This window comes from Rattus norvegicus, chromosome 8 (genome assembly GCF_036323735.1).
Source record: "Rattus norvegicus strain BN/NHsdMcwi chromosome 8, GRCr8, whole genome shotgun sequence".
Lineage (NCBI taxonomy): Eukaryota > Metazoa > Chordata > Mammalia > Rodentia > Muridae > Rattus > Rattus norvegicus.
In genome coordinates this window covers 53,063,279-53,073,707 of record NC_086026.1, presented here as the reverse complement: position 1 = coordinate 53,073,707, position 10,429 = coordinate 53,063,279, and positions in this window count along the sequence as shown.

The window sequence follows — 10,429 nt, the reverse complement described above, 5'->3', positions numbered from 1 at the left end:
ACCTGCCTGCCCTGGGGCACTTATCATTCTGTCAGTGAAACATGTATGAGACCCACATTGCCATTCCAAGAGTACAGTACATAATTCCCCATGTCTATCCTTAGTGTATACACACACAGACATGCATGCCCGCGCGCGCGCGCGCGCACACACACACACACACACACACACACACACCAGAGTCTCCCTAGGTAGCAGTCTGGCTTTGAACATATTATATAGCCCAGGCTGGCCTTGAACTCATGGCAATCCTCCTGCCTCAGCTTATAGACATGTCACTCATATACCTTTCCTTTATTCTCTGCCTTTCTCCCCACTTACATTGACTTTGTTCTTTGACAATTTCACCTCCATAGAAACTACATTCTGACTATGGTAACTCCTCACCTTTCATCCTGTTAGCCTCTCCTCCTCTCTGCAAGCCCCTTTCCACATTTATGTCTCATGTAGCCAAGGCTTTCCTCAAATATATGGTGAAGCTGAGCTGAGGATGGCCTTGAACTTCTGATTTTTCTGCCTCCACTTCCTGAGCATAGAATTTTGGGTTTAGTTGTGCACCATCATGGCTGATTTATGCTGTGGTGGGGATTGAACCCCCAACTTCGTGGCTAGGCAAGCACTCTGCTAACTGTTTTGTGCACGAGAACCCCTTTAAAAGCCTTTGGTTTTTATGGTGGTAGTGGCTAGCAAAGGGTAGGACTGCCAAGCGGTTAGAGGAGTGCATGGCCTTCGAGGCAGCCTGGCTGGCGTTAGAAGACCAGTGTCTAACCAGCTGGTGTTGTGACTTTGGACGTCTCTGTCTGTTCTTCATTTTCCAGTCTCTCTGGGTGATGGTTGTAACACTAATGTCTCCCAGGGCTAGGGTGCAGGGCTGATCCGGTAAAGTGTTCTGAGCAGGGTCGGGTCCTTGGTGATGCAGTAAGGCAAGCCGTCATTGAAGTATCTGGTCACTTTGTGATTCCAGACAGTATACGCATGTAAGGCGTCCTTACTGCACCTCAGTTTCCTCATCTGGGCTTGGGGGGAAATGATTGCTGAGTTCCCACCTGCTTTAATGCATTCTATCACGAGCAGATACTGTACCTGTATCTGTACCAGATACTGTATCTGTGATGGCCAATCTCTGGGGATATTCAGGAGGCTGGCAAGATGGCTCAATGGTGCACATAACCCAGTGACCTGAGTCTGCTGTGTGGACCTCACATGGTGGAAGGAGACAGCTGAGTCTTGCACGCTGTCCTCTGACCTTCACACAGATGCTTGCCTACCTCACCGATAGAGATGTGATGTAAATAAATGAAGATGTTCAGAAATAATTGTAGCAGAGTGCAATTGTTTGCGGCTGTAAATTCAACACTCGAGACTCTAAGTCGGGGGGATTCCCTGGTGGGTAAAGGGCAGGGTCATGAAGTCTGGGCTTTGTGGTGAGACTCTGCCTCAAAACAGAAAACAAGGATTGGCTATGGTTTGGCTCTGATGTGCCCTCCGTGGACTTGGGTCAGAGATCTGGTCCATGGAGCTACCGAGAGACCAGTGTACACTAACCTCACAAAGGATTGATCTTTTGAGAAGTTCACGGCTGGTGGGCTGTCAGGAGCTGTGGCTTGGCTAAGGGAAGTGGGCCACTGGGCTATGCCATGGGAAAGGTACACTGTGACCGTCCCGCTTCCTGACTGTAAGGAAGCAGCAGCAGCAGCCTTCCTCCACTATGGCATGTGGAATTTAGTCTCTCACAGGGGCCTAGAGACCGAGCAGGTGAAAAATCTGAAAGCGAGGGCCACAGAACCTTCCTTGCATCACGTTTCTCTCAGGGCTTTCGACACAGAGGTGGAAAACTAAGACCGCCTCTGTGCTGAACACATGCGGACTGTTCCTTGTCATTATTCCTGAGACAATGCACCATGACAACTCTTAAACTGTCACCTAACCATAACCAGTGTTGCAAGTAATCTAAAGATGGCTGGAGGCACACAGGAGGATTGTGTGGGTTCTGTGTGAACGAACGCTGCACTGTTTTATATAAGGGACTGGGACATCTGTGGACTTTGGTATATGGAAGCCCTGGATTTAACCCTCTAATGGGATCAAAGGATGGCTGTCTTCTAAAACTAGAGGAGAGATATTTTGCTGGGGATTTTCATGTGTTGGGCTTCGAGGACAAAGGAATAGGGCACATGGCAGAACACTGGCAGCTTAGGCTTTGAGACTAGCTTCTGATCTCCAAGAAGGGCTGGGGAGAGCCTTACTAGTTAGTTGGGCCCTGGTGCCGTCCTTCTTCCAGAGCCTCCAAGAACAGCCACTACCAATCAGCTGAGTGCTTTTAATACCAAAAGGTTTGAGGATGTCTCCCAGAAGAATTTCATGTAAGGGCACCCACTTTTCATTACTTAAACCTGGCCTTTTCCTCAAGTAAACAGAGAGGAAACCTCTGGGGATAGAGTAAAGTCACAATCTTCATGGGGGTTTGTCTCTGCCTCCACTATGGCATACGAAGCCGCTCCTGCTGTAGTTTTCCCTGTAGGAAGGGCTTCTCTGTTCATCTTGTCATGGAGGGGGCATGGATAATTTTTGTTACCAGAGAAGATGCTTCACTTCTCTGCAGGGAAGGATGGGGGGGTTGGTCTGTCACTAGTGAGGTGGGTCAAGCCCTATGACTGGGCTGTCCCTTCCCCCTCTGCAGCTGCTGACCAGCAGAATCCTCTGCAAGCCTCTGTCACTATCACCCCAGGCACCTGGTCCCAGCATCCACTGCAGTGGATGCAGAGGGCCTGGAGTGGGGTGTGGTGATTCATCACTGTGAAGTTTTGAGGAGTAGGGAACTTGGCTGTCCTGCCCCTGCAATTTTGTTTCCAGAAGCACCTCAGGGGAAGCCACCATGCTCCCATGTCTGCAGCTCTTTGTTCCACATGCGGAGAGGGACCGTGCCCTCCCTGTTCATTTCTGTCACGGAATCAGAGCTCACTTGATGAGATCTGGCAGAGTAAGGTAGGAGAGCCCAGCCCTGGGACTCAGCCCTCTCCAGTGCTTTCCTTTCCTGCTCTCTGGGGTCCAGTTCTAACCAATGCTCTTCCCCTGTAAGTCACGATAGTCATTTGGAGAATAAACATGAGGTATGCCCTGTCCCCTGCCTGCCTTTTGCTACCACCCCCACCCAGGAACTGAACTATTTAGGAGCCCACCATGGGGGAGAGGGACAAAAGATGGTTTCTGAGTAAATTTCACATTTTGTGGTTAAGGTGGCACCATTGACACCGTAAGCTAGCCAGTGACTCCAGCTCTCAGGTTCTTTAATGTTGGTGCTTCCTCACCTCTTTGGGACAGCCCCACCCCCCAGGGTACTAGTCATTCCCTCATCCCCCCCTTTCTTGCTCTCTCCATCCTCCTCTGGCTCCCAGTACTTCCTAGGTCCCTAAGAAGACTCCAGTATACAGGTACCAACCTCTTGTTCTGAGCTCTGGGGAGCATGTGCCAACCGCCTCCAAACTCTTTGTGCATGTGTGCTCATGTATGTGTGCAAGCGTGTGTACACATGTGTTTGGAGGCTGGATGTGGATGCTGGGTACCTTCCTCTTACTCTCTACCTTATGTTGGGAGACAGGGTCTCTCAGTGATTTGGCTAGCCTGGGCAACAATCCCCAAGGATGCTGTCTCTTTCCACAGCACTGGAATTACAGGTGGGCGCCAGACCTTTTTTTTTTTTTTTTTTTTTTTTTTATTTTCTTGTTATAGAACCCCTTTGAAAGCCCAGATCATTAATAGTCAGAAAAAAAAAACCACTCAAAACGTCACTAGTCATCAGAAAAATGCAAATTAAAGCCATAATAAGATAGCATTAGGTCCTTGTTGAGATGACTAAAAGTGAAGAGACGACAGCAAATGTGCAGAGTAGTAGAGCCACTGGAACGTACACACATCATGCTGCCAGGACTTCCCCTTAGACAAATCCAGCTGCATCTGTCTCCAGCTCACTCTCAGGTCGGTTCCAGCAGACATCATTGTGACAGGCTCCACAGTAGATACAATGTATATAGCAACTGGGTGTGTGGTCATCTCAGACAGGTGCCCTGTCCACAGAATAAATACACTGTAGCCTGCACACACATACAATGTCATAATACATAACTAGGAAACAAACATCAGAAGACTCCTGCAAACTGTCCTCTGGCCCCTTCACACATGCCACAGTACATGTACATATGTGCGTCTACACATACACACACACACACACACACACACACACACACACACACACACACATAATAAAATAAATCTTTGAAAACATTAAGAAAAGGTAGGCTCATGGCTCCAGAGGAGGGTCTTCTCTGGAGGAGTGGTGTATGAGCCTTTGTCTTGATGTACGTGTGCGCACATAGAGCTGGACCCGACAGTCTGAGCACTTTACCCTTGGCAAATGCGGAAGTTAAAAAAATTACAACTAGGGCTGGAGAGATGGCTCAGCGGTTAAGGGCATTGACTGCTCTTCCAGAGGTCCTGAGTTCAATTCCCAGCAACCACATGGTGGCTCACAACCATCTGTAGTGGGATCCGATGCCCTCTTCTGGTGTGTCCGAAGACAGCTACAATGTACTTATATATATATAATAAATAAATAAAATCTTTAAAAAAATTACAACTAACTCTCATAAAAGAGTTCTGATAAGGAGGTGGAGGCCTATCCTCTTGCTCTCCTGGAGTATTCTGAATTCCTTTTTCTTTTTTAATTAATTATTTTGCAGTGCTGGGGATCAAACCCAAGGCCTTCTGCATGCTAGACAAGGGCTCCATCACGAGCTACAGCCCCAAGCCCCCATTTCTACAGATGGAACTTCTGGAAAGACCCAGAAGTCTTTTCGCGGAAGTAGATATAGTCTTTTGTTTCTGTAAGTAGTCCCAGTCCCCTGCTAAGGAAGGTGGAACAGTGTGGAGGTCCTAACCAAGGCTACTTATGCCAGCTACCACCCCAAACTGGAAGCTCGGATGAAAATACCAAGAGGGTGGTGGCCACCAGAGCTTGTACTGTGCAGAGTGCAGAACAAATCATCACCCATGATTTGATGAGTGTCCTAATAGTTGACGTCCTAATTAGGGAGACAAATAGAGCTAAAAGTTATGGTAAGAAATGATATTACCTTGGCTAAGCCTGACTGAACACCCTCTCTGTCCAGGGATATATGTTGAATGCCTGAAACGGAGATTGTTTTCATTTGATCTGCACAGCCACTGCCTGTGCTGGGTACCACTCTTATCGTCTCTCCAAACAGTAGCTCTATGAACCATCTTTAGTCCCCGCAGCAGCTTGTTGACACAGATTGAGACAAAGCTCAAGGACAGCTAGCGATGTGCACAGGTCCATGCCGCTGACACTTGGTGCACCAAGGGATTGAATTCTGTCTGCTTCTTTTCCCTGCTTTTCGCACACGCTCACAGTGAAGCATGTGTTGCCATCAGAACCGATGATCCAATCACCTTCCAAAAAATGGCAGCAGGCTGAAGTGCTGACCCTGATCATTGAGATAAAATGTAGCAGAGCCACATGAAAACCACCACAGGTGATGGGGATAGACGGTCCTAGTATAGGGCAAGGGGAGACCATGTTGGAGCAAGCACACATGAAAATTCATCCATCTGTCCAACCATTTATCCACCCATCCATCCATCATCGTTTTTCTCCCTGTCTACTTATGTAATCCATCCATTTACCCATCCATTGTTCTTCTTTCCTCCCTACCTGTTGGGGGAGGGGTTCACACGCTGTGTATTCAAATGCTGATTATTGTGCCCAGAGATCTTGTTTTGGTCCAACATTGGCACTGTCAAGCATCTCCTGTCTCGGTGTTATGTAAAATTAGTTTCCCATCACTTGTGATTGGTTAACCAAGAGCTGATCAGCCAACAACTGGGCAGGAGAGGAGGGAGGACTTTCAATTCCACTGAGAGGGTCTCTCGGTGGGTGCCAGGGAAAGAGACAATTCCCCATGAGGCCCCCAGGGAGAGTCACTGTAAGAGGACAGATGGAGCAGAGGCAGCCAGGGTAAGACTAAGAGGCAGGTAATGGGGCACGTGGGTGGGTAGCAGGCAGCATGGTCAGGTTAAGGTAGGTGAGAACCCTGCCTAGCCACAGTGCAAGAGGCTCACTAATAAATATACCAGGTCTCGGTGTCATTATTTCAGCATAGAAAAGCCTAGACTTTTACACCTACCCATATATTTACTCACCCATTCTGTCCATCCCTTTGTCTGTCCCATCTGTCCCATCCACCCTCACCTATCCATCCACATATCCATCCATCTGCCCTCCTAATCTTCCCTTCCTCCCAATCTTCCTCCTTTTCCCCTCTCCATCTACTCAGAAACTCAACCACCAGGATCGAGCCTTTCTGTGTCCTATGCCGTTGCTATGAAGTCAGCTGCTTTGGCTGTGCCTGTGGAACAAGAGTGGGTAGGTCAGCATCAGAGAGGGCACACAATTTCCCACCCCTGCACTGTCATCTTGTCCTGGTCACACAGTTGTAGGCAAACAATATTTTGTCTGTGCCCATGAGGATGAGAGGGAGATGGTGTTTTGTTCCCCCAGGAACACTGGGATTGTCAAGAATTGACTTCATTTCTTGGAGTAATTTCAGGTTCACAGTGAGACCGAGTGGAAGACATAGAGATTTCAGAGACTCCTGCCCTTACATACAAACAGCCTCCCACCCTCAGCGGTCCCATGGTGGAGTGGTATATGTGTTACAGTGGATGATCCCACACTGACACCTCATTGTCACTGCAGTCTGGAGGGGACAGGTGCCGGGTGATGCCAGCTTGAGTGCTGGCTCTGTACTGGCCTGGAGACCATGCCTTCCCAGAGTTGCTGACCAATTGCACCAAGACGTAAGCCCAGCCTCGCGTGGCTCCCAAGGGCAGGTGCCTCACTGCTGTGGGGTTCAGTGGCCTGATGATTACTGTTCAGGTCAGGGATAAGCAGTTGTGTAAACAGTTTCGTAAGGGCTATCCTAGGAGACAGGCTGAGTTATTATTCTGTGTGTCCAAATCAGTGGGTGAGACTTGGGGAGGGAATATCTTGCTGTAAGTCGAACAGCCTTGGGTAAGGCAGGGTTACCCAGGATAACATGAGCTATGCTGATTTATCAACAGAGGTGTCCATTGGATGCTTGGGGATATAGCCCTGCCTTGCCTTTGGAGAGGTTGGGCTGTGTGACCCAAAGGTCTCTTTTGACTGTCACTTTTACGAATTCATGTGCCTTCAATTCTACTGAGCACCTACTGTGGGGCCCTCTTTGCTTAGCGCTAGAGATGAGGTAGACGACCTCTCCCTCTCCTGCGTCTACAGTCCAGTGAGGAGGGCAACTTGTGTGGCTCCATTACTTGTTGCTCCTCGGTTTGTAGGTTGTGGGATTCTCCTGAGGCTGACGGACCTAAGGATGTTGTAAAATGCAAAAGAGGTCATGTGCTGGCTAGTTTTATGTCCACTTGACACAAGCTAGAGTCATTTGGGAAGAAGAAACCTCAATTAAGAAAATGCGGTCACATTGGCCTGTGGGCAATGCTGGGGTGCATTTTCTTAATTAGTGATTGACGTGGGAGGGCTGGCCTATTGTGAGTGGTTTACCCATGGGCAGGTGGTCCTGAGATGTTAAGAAAGCAGGCCCAGCAAGACTTAGGGAACCAGTCAGAAAGTAGCACTCCTCGGCTTCTGCTTCAGTTCCTGCCTCCAGGTTCCTGCCTGCGTTCTTCCCCTGACTTCCTTAGCTAAAGGACTGTGGTGTGGACATATGAATGAATAAACCCTTTCCTCTCCAAGTTGCATTTGGGTATGGCATTTTACCCCAACAATAGAAAGGAAGTTAACCAAGAGAGGCTAGATCCTTCAGTTGAGAGGAAACTGGCTGTGAGGTCAGGGGACCTGCGGATGTCGGAATCAGCCATCCTCTCAAATGTTTTCATTCATGGTGGAATACACGCCTTCTCAGGCCCTTTGGGCAGGGAGAAGGGCAGAAAGGGTATAAGCATTGCTACCTTCCCCTTTTCTATCATGAGGGTCCTTTCTTGTGTCCCTAACTGGGCCCTAAGGGAACTGTCAATTTCCTTCTTGAAGCACATTCACTTCTTCCAACCCCACAGTCCTGGAATCTTCATTCACAGGGGACCTATGGAAGCTCCTTCTGGAAAGTTCCCAGAGCCCCCACATCCAGGAGTGGGGTAACATCAGAATACCTGCTTACAGCTATAGCTATTCCCTGGTCCTCTATTTGCCTCCAGGTGATGATCTCTGTGACAGACATCATCCTCCAGGACATTATGTCTTGGAGGAGGATGATGAAGGGGGTTAATAATGATAATAATGGCATATTTGGTACCTAAGCCCTATTTTACCATGTTACCTAACTACCCAACTACTCTGCTGTTCAAGATACTACGCATGTTATTAGCCAATGGCACCCCCCCTCTCTCTCTCACACACATACACACACTCACACTCACACACTAGGGTATTGCTTTATATCCAAGGCTTGCCCTGACCTCACAATCCAACTTAGCTTCCTGAGTTCTAGGAGTACAGACTTACAGTCAAGTATCATCATGCTTAGTCAGGCTCCTATCTCAGGACCCTCCCCTTCTTCATGATTGACACCTGAGGATGCTCACAACGTCATGTTGGAGGCTTTGGATCTGGCTGTCTTTTAAACTGTCCTAAACTGTTTGGGGATTGCATGTTAAAAGTTCCCAAGCGCCAAGGTTCTGCCTCTATCTGCCTGGGGCAAAGTCAACTGTGAGGGCTAATCTTGATTGTCAACATGATAAGATTTAGAATCATTATGGAACACATCTCTTGGTGTACCTCTGAGAGATTATCTAGATTTGGCTAATTGAGTTGGGAGGATCCATCCTAAATGTGGGCAGCACTATTCCCTAGGCTCAGGCCGCAGACCGAGTGAAAAAAAAAACTGAACATGAACACTTATTCCCTCTGCTTCCTGACTGTGGATACAATGTCATCAGCCCTTGAGCTCCTGACCCTATGACTCCTTCACTGAGAAGAACCTCACAGTCAGACAGGGAATCAGAAAAAACTCTTCCTTAAATTGCTTTGGTTAGCTATTCTGTCAAAGCAACAAGGCAAGTAATTAATGCATTGGGTGATTCTGGATTAAGTAATCTGTGTTCACTGGAGCTCATGGTGTACATAAAAGGTGCTATTGTGTTCGTTCTCAAGGCAGACATACCAACTCCTGTCCTGGTCTTAGCCTGGAGTTCAGGGTGAACTGGATATGATGAGGCCAGAGGTGGAGTGGAGTAGGCGATGTGGAGTGTTTGTGCATGTCTCTGTCTCTGTTTCTCTGTCTCTGCCTCTCTCTCTCTCTCTCTCTCTCTCTCTCTCTCTCTCTCTCTCTCTCTCTCTCACTGTGTGTGTGTGTGTGTGTGTGTGTGTGTGTGTGTGTGTGTGTGTGTGTATGCTATTTATGGCGTGGCTCTCTCTGTGTGTCCCTGGCTATCCTGGAGCTCGATTTGTAGACCAGGCTGGCCTTGAACTCCGAAATCAGCATGCCCAAGTGCTGGGATTAAAGGTGTGTGCCACCATTGTCTGGCCCCCTTATTATTTTAGATCATCCATTGACATTTTTCCCAGGAAGTCTTCCTCGATGAGTCTGCGACTGTCACCTCTACTCAGTGCTCAGTGTAGCTCTTGCATGCCTACTTCATGCTCCACTGAGGGCTTGTATTGCTTCTTGGTCAACAGAAACTTGCTTTCCCTCCTCTAGTTTCTTGACACCTCACTTCCCATTCCCCACTCTCAGAGGTGGCCCTCCCCATGAGTGAGCTCATAAACACTTACAGGCTATGTCTGGGTTTATCCCTAGTTTCCTCTCTAGACTTCAGCTCTCCACATACAGAGTGAGGGGGCTGGACTAGCATGGTCACATTGGAACAAATAATGTAAGATGCTAAGGTCTGACGTCTGCCCAGAGTACTTGAGACCCACCAATATCTGCATAACCCCTATGTATTCAAGGTCAAGGTAAAAGGTCATGCTGTGTCCACTCAAACAAAATGGGTAATTCTCATCCTCTGCAGCCACAGCCTTGCGCTGCCATAGCTCTCAGCCCGAAGGCCAATGACTAATTTGGAACCTAGGTTCCTTGGTGCTCTGAATTCTTGGAATGGGGATAATCAGACTAGCATAGTGACTTGGCTTCTAGTGACCCAAAATGTGAAAGACTACATGATCAAATATGGGAATCCTAAAGGTCAAGTTTATTTCCTTAGTCATCTACAGCAGACTCAGAAGATTTGCTCAGAGAATGGTCTGCCAGCTGGACATGGGCGATAGTGGCCTGCAGGAAGCACACTTTGCCTTATGCAGGCAGGGGCTGCCTCAGGTCCTAACCTTGGGGTCCCTGCTCTATCTGTCTGGGGCATTGGTCAA